General features: G+C 37.6%; 1 pseudogene; it reads left to right on the forward strand.

The window, feature by feature from the left end:
* LOC102867008 overlaps positions 1–11,773 on the forward strand; it is a 123,525-nt pseudogene that overhangs the window by 5,607 nt on the left and 106,145 nt on the right.

The following is an 11,773-nucleotide window of genomic DNA, read 5'->3' on the forward strand; positions in this document are numbered from 1 at the left end:
TTCCATTCATTCATTGTTGCACTATTCTCTCTACCCTCCTCCCAGTTTGTTCTTGTACACTCTATTTCTGTTTGTACTACTGCCAGGCTGTGCAATACCAGAGAGAAGAATGTGTAAACATTCTGCTGAGACATGGTGCTGACCCAAATCTTGAGGACGTCAATGGCAATACAGCTCTCCATTATGCTGTCTGTGGTGAGAATCTGTCAATAGTAGCAAACCTGATGGCACATGATGCAGATACTGAAGCAAAAAACAAGGTATTAATTAAACAACTGCATTTATAAAATATTTGGAATACATTTTTAATAATTGATGTAAATAGAGTCAGTTATATAGTTTTAGAAGCCCAATCCTCTGAATGGAATAATTTTGAAATAGCTTCATTGTTATAGGTTTCACTTTAGTACTAACTCTGTAAGAAGAAGGTGCAGCTATTTTTTATGCTTTATGACAAATATTTATAGAAACACAAAATTTAATTGTGAAAGGTAAATAAATCTTTTGAAGTCTTTGAGTTATAGTGTTGGAAGATAGTACTGAATATCTCATGTGCAGCCAAAGGAGTGTCTTAGAGCAAGTGTAGCCAGAGTGTTCTTAGAGCAAATGTAGGCAGAGTGCCTCTAGGGACAAGGATGGTATTGCTTCGTCTCACATACTTTTGAGTATGTTATTAGGGGAGGCTACTCTTTGCAAAGGGAAATTGTGCTTGGAACAATGGAGAAGATCAGTGAAAATGAGGACAACCCTCAGTGAGATGGATTGACACAATAACAATGGGTTCACGTACGTCTTGATATGATAAAGACAGCACAGGATAGGACAAGGTTCAGTTCTGTAGCTCATAAAGTCACGATGAGTTATACTCTACTTGATGGCGTATAACAACAACTCGTCTTACATGGATGGGATACGCAGAGTCACTGTACTGAAAAGAACTGCTGGACATAGAACTATTTAAGAGATAACATGTTCTCAGAAACCAATGGTAATTAAGGAAGAAGCTCAAACTATGTTGAAGACACTGGCAAAAAATGAGGCCCTCTTTTTTTTTTTTTTCTTGGACTCTGCATCACAACAAGGTATAACTAACGTTGAGAAGAATGGAAATCTCAAGACACTTAATTGTCCTTATGTGAGGCTGTTTGAACAGAGCAGGGTAACACTGCATAGTTTAAAGTCAAGAAGGATGTACATCTGGGCTACATCGTTTTTCCATACCTATTCAATCTGTATGTATAGTAAATCATTTAGGATGCTGCCTTTATGAAGAAAAATGTAGCATCAGATTCAGAGGAATGCTTATCAGCAACATGCAGATGACATAACTTTGCTTGCTGAAAACAAGGAGGACCTGAAGTATTTATTGCACAAGGTTGAAAACTACAGCCTTCAATATGGATTGCATCTCAACATCTAGAAAACAACACAATCAATCTTCACACTAGACAAATAGGAATGTCGTGATAAATGGAGAAAAGATTGCAGTGGTTAATGAGTTCATCAGTTAAAAAAAAATCAAAAGACATGTTGCTCTGCAGAAGTCAGCTGTCTGGAGAGCTATGATGTCAGTTTGAAGACCAAGGAGTGTCTGATTCAGGCCATGATCTTTTTAGTTACTTCCTAGGTGTCTGAACAGTGGACATTGACTAAAAATGAAGTAGAAGAATTAATGCCTTTGAGCTGTGGTGTTAGAGTGAATATGCTGTGGACTGCCAAAAGAACAAACAGGTATATCTTGGAGAGGGTGCAGCCAGAGTGCTCCTTGGAAGGATAGATAATGAAACTCTTTCTCACATACGTTGGACATGTTTTTAGGAGAGATAAGTCCTTAGAGAAGGACATCATGCTTGGAAGAGTAGAGGATCAGTGAAGCAGAGTAACAACCTCAATGAGATGAATTGTCACAGTAGCTGGAGCAATGGAGTTGAGTGTATCGGGGCTAGTGTGCTAGAGTATAGGGCAGCATTCAAGTTTGCTGATCATAGGGTTACTATGAATCATGATCGATTTGACAGCTCTTAGCAAAAAACAATAACAATACCTCTTTTACATAGCTTAATTTCCCAAACCTCAAACCTAATAGCACATCAACAGAAAACTGCCAGATGTGGTGGTGCTAGGGATATTATAGCTAATAGTAAATGCATCTTGACTGAAAGCAGAGAGTACCAGAGGAATATCTGTGTTTCATTGATTTTGCAAAGGCATTTGATTGTGTGGATCACAACCTATACTTGAACAAGGAGACAGTTGTCAGAACAGAGCAAGGAAACACTGCATGGTTCAGAATTGGAAAAGATGTACGCAAGGGATGTGTCCTACCTCCATACCTTTTCTATTTATATGCAGAAGAGATCATCTGGAAGCTGGGCTCTAAGAGGAGGAATGTGGCGTCAGGATTGGAGGAAGACTCATCAGCAATCTGTATTATGTAACCCTGCTTGCTGAAACTGAGGAGGACCTGAAGCACTTGCTGCAGAAGATCAAAGACTGCAACCTTAAATAGGAATTGAAGTTCAACATCAAGTAAACAGATTCTCACCAATAGGCCTATTGGCAGCATCATGATAGATGGTGAAGAGATTGAGATTGTTAACAGCTTTAGTATGCTTGGCTCCACAATCAACACTTTTGTTACCAGCAGCCAGAAAATTAAAAGATGAATTGCATTGGGAAAAACCTCTCAAGGGCACTGAAGAGCAATGATGTCAGTCTGGAGACTAAGGTACTCCTGATTCAGGCTATGATCTTTGCAATTACTTGCTATGCATCAGAATGCTGAACCATGACTAGTGATGATAGAAGGAGAATTGATGCCTTTTAGCTGTGGTGCTAGAGAAGAGTATTGAATATACCATAGACTGCCAAGAGAGCAAACAGGTTTGTCCAGGAGAGGGTGAAACCATGCTGACCCTAGGAGCCCTAGGAGGCAAGGATTCTGAAGCTTTATCTGGCATAGTTTGGGCATGTTACAAGGTGGGACTAGTCCTTGGAGAAGTACATCATGCTTGGGGGGTTGGAGGGACAGTATAAGAAAGGAAGACCCTTGATGAGATGGATTGATTCAGTTTGACTGGGGTAATGGGAATAGATGTGTCAGAATAAGTTTTACTCAGGATAGAGTAGGGTTCAGAGCTGTTGTGCATAGGATTATTATGAGTTGCAAGTGACTTGATGGCACATAACAATAACAACAATGCCATCAAGTTGATTCTGATTCATAGTGACCCTTCAACAGGTTATCAAGCCCTTATGGGAGGAGTTTCTCCTGTGGAGTCTCAAGAGTACTCATCCTGCTGACCCTCAGGTTAGCAGTCTCTCACTTGTTTACTATGTCTTATGGGCTCCTAATTTGGTTGGTTTACCTTTCTAGTCTTCCTAAAATAGAAATATTGCAGTGGATGGCTTTCATAGTGAATTTATTCTTCCCGTTTAGGAGACTAGAAGGCTGAATTAAGAGAATCAGCAGAAGGCTTTATCTGTCAGTCAGCTCATAGTTTAGAAAGAAAGCCCTTGTCTCCTTTCATCATCTCTGTATTTAGTGTTCCTTGGAGATCTTTGCATGTCTTGACATCAGTTTTTTCTTAGGTCTAGGAAATTCTCATCACAGCATAAAGACTTGATCTGTGCCTTTCTCTTGTTTCTTGATAGTCAGATCAGTCCTACTTTGCTCATTTTTATCTCCATGTATACTTTGTAAGGTAAAAAGTTATGTGTGCTGCACCCCAGGAAAACTCCCCTTACATCAAATCAGGGCTGTTATTTGAGAAAGAGTATTACATTCCACCCGAGTTATATTTATGACTAGTTGACTGTTCACATCAGATCACAGCATGTGGATGATTTCATCATAATATAGCTGCCAGATGATATTATTTATTATACAATTACAAAACAATTGAGAATCAAAGTCAAGCCACATTGACATGTATATTTTGACAAGTTATATTTTGGAAGGAATACATCTGAGTCTGTGACACTATTGTGTGTTTGTTTTTGTGGTTGGGGTTATTTTGTTTATTTGTTTTTTTGTCCCCGTGTGATGTAAAACATTTTGTTGTTTTTTTAGATTTTGTTGCTGTTAGATGCCACTGAGTCAAGGACAACCCATAGCAACCCTATGAATGACAGATTATGCCATTCTCACACTTTCTGACACATTCAAATCTATTGCTATAGTCACTATCAATCCATCTGGTTGAGGATCTTCCTTTCTTTCACCGACCTTTCCAAGCATGACGTCTCTTTCCAGGGAATAGCCTCTACTAGAAACTTAACTGAAGTATGTGAGACAAAGCTTTATCATCGTTGTCTTCAAGGAGCTCTTTCTCCAAGATATATTATGTTTCTTATTTTGGCTGTCCATGAGATATTGAGTCTTCTTCTACAACACCACAACTCAAAAGCATCAATTCTGTCATTCTATTCATTGTCCAGCTCTTAGATGAATAGTAATTTAAAAGATCATAGCTTGAATCAGGTATACTTTGTCCTCAAACTGACATTGCTCCACAATAATTTGGAGAGTTCCCTGACTGCATACTTTCCCAGTAAAAATGAATCTTTATTCATTGTCCAGTTCTCTGATGCATAGCAGGTGACGTCTCTGATGTCCTGACTGAAAGTACTGGTTAAAAAAAAATAAGAAAAAAAAGGATCATAAGTTTTGTTTGAATATCATCTGAGATGTTTCAGCAAATGATGCAATTCCCCTGGTCTATACCAAGAAATTTGAAATACAACTACCTGACCAACTAACTGGAAGGGATAGAGAGATCCGTGCTTATTTCCTTTCTGGAAAAAAAAGAAAGGTCATCCAACAAATGTCAAAAATCATTGAACAGTTTTGTAAATATCATATCCAAGTAAAATCTTGCTGAAGATTATTCCAGAATAGCTACAATAGTATGTAAGGTGGAAACTTTCAGAAATTCAAGCTAAATTCAGAGGAGGCCGTGGAATAAGGGATAGCATTCCTGATTTAAAATGTAATTGGCTGAAAACTGAGAATACCAGGAGGATTTTTACTTGTATTTTATTGATTATGCAAAGGGGATTTGACTGGGTAGATCTCAATACATTACTAATAACGTTAAGAAGAATGAGAATCCCAGAATATTTGATTATACTTACTGAACCCTATACTGACAGGTAGTTTTGTGAATGAAAAGCAGGTTTCCCAGCATGATGTATTTTTTCCAAGGACAGGTGGAGGGTTAGTGAAAGAGAGGAATACCCTCAATGATATAGATTGACACAATGACTGCAGCAGTGGGCTCAGGTGAGCTGCTTATAGTTGAGTCGTACTCAACTCAGTGGCACCTAACAACAACTCTTGATAACATGCCCAAAGTATGTGAGACGATGTTTTATCATCTTTTCTTCTAAGGAGCTCTCTAAGGAGCTCTCTGGTTGCACTTCCTCTAAAACAAACTTGTTTGCTCTTTTAGCGGTCCATGGGATATTCAGTATACAAATGGTAAAAAAAAGATAAGCTGCTCTATGTTAAAGGTAAAAAATAAGACAGCCCTGTCCTAATTTTGCTCTAATAGGTTTCCCTGTATATTCTAAGATTTGAGAATAAGATTTGAGAGATAAAAGATAAAAACTCTGTTTCAAGAAGCTTATGGTTTGTTGTTGTTAGATGTCTTTGTGTTGAGTGCAATTCATAGCAATCCTATAAACAACTGACCTGAACCCTGCCCTGTTTCTGTCCCATCGTCATCGTCTCTTGACACAATAGAGCCTGTTGCTGAAGTCACTTTGTCAATCTATCTCATTGGAGGTCTTCCTCTCCTTTGTTCACTCTCCATCTTTTCAAGCATGATGTCCCTTTCCAGGGAATAACCTCACCTAACTATATGTCCAAACTATGAAAGACGAAGCCTTACCTTCTTCGCTTCCAAGGATCACTCTGGCTGCACTTTTTCTAAGATAAAGATACTTCTTTTTGTTCTTTTGGCAGTCCATGAGATATTCAGTACTTTTCTCCAACATCACCACTCAAAGGTATCAATTCTTCTGTCATCCTTATTCATTGTCCAGCTCTCTGATGCCTAGCATGTGACAAGAATGCCATGAATCAGGCACACCTTAGTCTTCAAACTGGCATAATTTCTCTCAGCATTTTGGAGTGAATCCCTGACAGCTAATTGGCGCAATGCAATACATCTCCTGATTTCTTGACTGCTGGTATCAAGTGTGTTGATTATTGATCCAAGCAAGGCAAAATCATTGACAGCTTCAGTCCTTTCTCCATCTATTATAATGTTGACTGTTGGTCCTGTAGTAATGATCTTTGTTTTCTTGAAGACTGTCGTACTTATTCTTCTGCACCAAGTGTTTAATATTCCCTTCAGTATGAGCAAGCAAAATTGTTTCATTTTTATAATGCAAATTGTTAATGAGTCTTTCTCCAATACTGATATCACATTCTTCATAGAGTTGCTTTGCGAATTACTTGTTCAGCAGACAGATTGGATAGGGGTGGGGAAAGGATACAGCCCTGATGTACACCCTTCTTGATTTAAACCCTTGCTCCATTTTGACAGCAACTTCTTGATCTTGGTATAAGTTTTATAAGAATATAGTCAAGTATTCTGGGATTCTCATTTTTCTCAATGTTAGCCATAATTTGTTATCTTCCACACAGTGAAATGCCTTTGCATAGTTAATAAAATATAAATAGACATTCTTCTGGTACCTTTACTTTCAGCTAGTATCCATCTAACATTAGCCTGGTGCCATGGGCTCTTTTAAAACCAGCTTGAACTTCTGGTTGTTTCCTGTCAATGTACTGTTCTAGACATTTTCCAGTGATATTTAACAGTGTGTTGCTTGCATGAGATACTGATATTGTTCAATAATATCCACATTCTGTTGGATCACCTTTATTCGGAGTAGAAACAAGTACATATCTCTTGCAGTCAACTAAGTAGCTACACTCCACATTTCTTGGTATCAACTGGTAAGCGTGCCCAGGGCTGCATCTGTTAGTTGAAACATGTCAACTAGTATTCCTTCGATTCCTGGGGCCCAAGTTTCTCCTTGGAGGCTAGAATTTTGAAGCTCTGTCTCACATACTTTGGGCACATGGCCAGGAGAGACCAGTCATTGGAGAAGGGCATCATGCATGGAAGAGGGAGGACAGCACAGGAGAGGAAGACCCCAGATGAGATGGATTGATACGTATGGGGGAAATGTGGTTATGTGTGTTGGAATTAGTAAGACTGACTTAGGGCAGTATAGAGTTATGAGCTGTTGTACATAGGGTCTCCATGGGTTGCAGGTGACTTGATGGCACATAACAAAACAACAACATTGTTTTGCCAGTTGTCTTCAGTGCAGCTCAAACTTCATCATTCATCACCATTGGCTTTTTTTCATATGGTATATACTGAAATTTTTCAGTGTCAACTAATTCTTTTTGGTACAGTGATTCCCATGTGTTCCTTCTCTCTTCTTTTGATGCTTCCTGGATCATTCAAGATTGAGCCCATAGTGTCTCTCAGTATTAAAACTCAAGGCTCTAATTTATTTTTCAGTTCTTTCAGCTTGAGAAATGCTGAGCAAATTTTCTCTTTCTGGTCTCTGACTCCAGCTATTTGCATATTTCATTATAATAATTTGCTTTTGTTTTAGGAAGGAATATTCTTTAGTTTATAGCATTATTTTTTAAAATTTTAAATTCAGTTGAGAAATGTAAAATTGTAAATCATAAATGGTTTATGCTATTTTACAGGATGACTTAACACCACTTTCACTTGCTATAAATGAAAACCGGCCACAAATGGTGGACTATTTAAGACAGAGGAAGGCAGATGTGTATGCACTTGATAAGGCAAAAAGGTATCATAGTTCTTTTTTCTTTCTTTTAAAATCTCATTTTGATTCTAGATGGTAGCTATTGAGTCAGAAATTATAGTAAGATTAATTTATGCTTATGTGCATATAGTGATGATATTAAACTAAATAGTCTTTTAGGTGGAAACTAGTTACCATATAACTTCAAGAACAGGGTATTTTAGGAGTCATCATTCTTGATAATATTGACTGATTTTTTTTATCAAATAATTTATAGATCTGAAAGTAACACAAAGAGTTTCGTATTTGTTTTCTAAAGTAAATCTTTTAACTTTTTGTTTATTGTATTATGCAATAATTAACTTAACCCTTATGCATTTTTTTAATCTCTGCTTCTCATGCATTTTTCCTTAAAAGATGTTATATTAATTATAAATAACAGATGAATATCATTTGTCTTTTAGATGACTCTTTGCTTTAACTCACTTACTTTGACTAAAATTTATCTTAGTTTACTCTTTGGTTGACTATCACTATTATCAGATACTATGGGCCTGCCAGTTTTTATCCTTTTTTATTTCTAGTAGATTGTGACATTATTAGCTATGAGCAGAAGGAGGAAAGATAGACTTTTATGAAGTGAGTTGTAGATGAGAATACAAATAGATAGTCTTTGGACTTATACCATAAATCCTAGAACTTTCCCTTTTGATAGGTGTATGACCTTGGGAACATTACTTATTACCACACAAAATGTTTTCTAATAGGAAAAAGTTAATCATATCCTTCAAAGGTGATTGGATGTCACAACTGTCTCTGGTTTCTTAAATCAATAGAACTCGAACTAGAACTAACATAGAACTAGAACTGTAGAAACCAGGTGCTACAAATGCCCATTCTGATCAGGATCACATTAGTGGACCCTGATCAAACAGGAAAAAATAGAGAACAACACCTAAATTCCTAAAATGTCCAGACTCTCTGAACCGCTTGAGACTAGAGGTCTCCTTGAGACTATTGAACTGAGATTCTTTTGAAGCATTGACCAAATCTATAGCCTGTAATCACCTTTTTGACAATAAATTGGCGTGCAAAATAAAGGATATTACTTGAGTGTGAGGCTGCATTTTAAAAAAACCCCATCAACAACCAAAAGTCAACCATCATGCTAAGCAAGCATGAAATGCTAAGAAGGGCAGAGATACTAAAATACTGGAATCAGACAACCAAAATATAGTTGTAAAAATGTAAACTAATGTTACAGAATAATTTGAAATTACTAGCCAGAAACATAATTTGCTAGATAAACTTTCATTGGAATCACACTAAAATACTATTTTAGGGAGATAAGTGTAAGATGATATGTGTAATATTCAATTCAACATTGTTAACTCCTAACTATTTTTTATTATATCCATCATTATTGGCATTATTATTTTAAAGCTCATCAATAACTTCCACTTATTTAGCCCTAACTATGAATTACAGTGCTATATCAGAGTAGGGAAGAAAAGAAATTTTTAGTCATTACCTGTAAATACTCAAGCCTTTGCAGAGTGATGAGTTAATTGCTTGCTAAAGTATGACAAATTCTTTCTCTTGCTCACTGTCCTTGCCAGCCTATAAGTGACCCATCAAGAGGATTTTGGAGGTTGTAAATGGAAAAAGCGGAGATTGTCTGCCTTTTTTCGTATGGAGCCACTGGTGATATAAACACCAGAATGGTGCCACATTTGGATCATCATAAACTATCTATGACTGTACTTAATTAGTTGTGTAAATAACTGAAGTTCCTAAGGAGGATGCTATCTCATTTTTTAATTCCTGTGTTTTATTTTTTGAAATTTTTCTTAAATGTATTATCATAAGTTTATTATTATTACTCCCTCATTCACATTGTATTTCTTACTGTCTTTGCCATATGTTTTTTCTTATAAAATTAATCACTATTGATCTATGCCCACTATTACCCTGTCTTCTCATATCCCCACTGGATCTTGCCTAATTCCTTTGCCCCCTCTCTCCACCCATCATCTCCGTTATTTTAGAGCAGCTTTCATTCTTGCTGTAAATTATGACTGAGGGATAGAATGCTACTTCAGCAAAATGTTGATATCCTTTATCAAGATAGATTTAGATGGACTACAAAAGACTGTGCTGTGGTATTCTGAAAACCAAAATTGAAGTGAGAGGCATAGCAACCCTTGACCTCAAAACCTAGTACACAGCAATAGTAAACAAAACAGCATGGTACTGATACAATGACAGGCACATAGACCAATGGAACAGATTTGAGAACCCAGAAATGGATTAATCTATCTATGGTCAACTAATATTTGACAAGGAAATAAAACCTATCAAACGGGGAAATAACCTCTCCAACAAATGGTGCTGGCAAAACTGGACTGCGACCTGCAGAAAGCTGAAACAGGATCCACATCTCACACCAAACACGAAAATCACCTCAAGGTGTATCAGAGACCTGGGAGTAAAGCCCACAACCATAAAGTTTATAAGAGACAAACTGGGATAAGCTTAGAAGGCTTAGCCTATACTATAAAGAGACTGCCAAATACAGCTAGAAATGCACAATCCTGAGGGGACAAAATTGATTAATAAATAGGACCTTCTAAAGATTAAATCTCTGTGACCATCAAAAACATTTTCCAACAGGGTGAAAAGAAAACCTAACAACTGGGAACAAACATTTGGCAATACCATTTCAGACAAGTGTCTCATGAGAAAAGTTTACAGAATACTCCTGGGCCTCCAGAAGAAAAAGACTGATAACCCAATTACAAAATGGGCAAAAAACATGGCAAGACTTTCACAGAGGAAAACATTTAAGTGGCCAACAGACACTTGAAAAAATGTTCAAAATTACATTACTGGCAATATGAGAGATGCAAATAAAAACTACAGTGAGGTACCATCTCACCCCAGTAGCAGTGGCAAAGTTTAGTAGGGCAGAGGATGTGGAGAGATAACTCTCATACACTGTAGGTAGGATTGTAAAATAGCAACCACTCTGGAAGGCAGTTTGATGTTTCCTCAAAAAGTTGAACGCAGAATGGAGCTCTGGTGGTCTAGTGGCAAGAAGCTGCACTGTAATCTTGAAGGTGTGCAGTTCAAATCTACCAGATGCTCCAATGGAGAATGAGGGTCAATCTCCTTCTGTGTCAGTTGGATCAGATTAGATGATATACAAAAAGAAGAAAGGGTGGGGGTAGGGGGGGAAGAAATAGGGGGGAAAAGTAAAAAAAGAAAAAAAGTTGAACACAGAAACTCCATATGACCTAGCTACTAGGAATATACCCCAAGAAAATTTGAAGTGGGACACAAATGGAGATTTATATACCAGTGTTCATAGCAGCATTATTCACCATTGCAGGAACTTGAAACAGTCCAAATGTCCAACTAAAACAAAATGGTTGAGAAATTGTGGTACATTCACACAGTGGAATACTATACAGCACTCAAGGGCAACAATTTTGAAAATTGCTACACAACTTGGGAGAGGCTGCAGAACATTATGCTGAGTGAACTAACACAATCTCATAAGGACAAATACTGCATAGACCATTCTTGTCAAAATAGAAGGATAGCTAGTAAAATGTGCAGAAACTCAAGGAGGCTGAGTGGAGAGGTGAGGATAGGTAAGGGTGAAACCACAGAGCTGCACAGTTTGGTGGATGGAGGGAGGGAGGGGAAGCAAATGGGAAGGTCTGGGCGAAAGGACAAGGTAATGATAGGCAAGGTCCAATGGTGATTAATTTTATAAAACAATGCACGAGAATAATTGAAATAATGTGAATGAAGAGTAGTGTGAAGGGAACTCTGGTGGCCTAGTGGCATGCAGCTGCACTGCAATCCCAGAGGTTATGCAGTTAGAATCCACCAGATGCTCTGCTGGAGAAGGAGGGGCAATCTCCTCCTGTACCAGTCAGATCCAATTTGACAAATATAT

The sequence above is a fragment of the Elephantulus edwardii genome, unplaced genomic scaffold (genome assembly GCF_000299155.1).
Source record: "Elephantulus edwardii isolate Elephantulus edwardi_28Jun2011 unplaced genomic scaffold, EleEdw1.0 scaffold00054, whole genome shotgun sequence".
Lineage (NCBI taxonomy): Eukaryota > Metazoa > Chordata > Mammalia > Macroscelidea > Macroscelididae > Elephantulus > Elephantulus edwardii.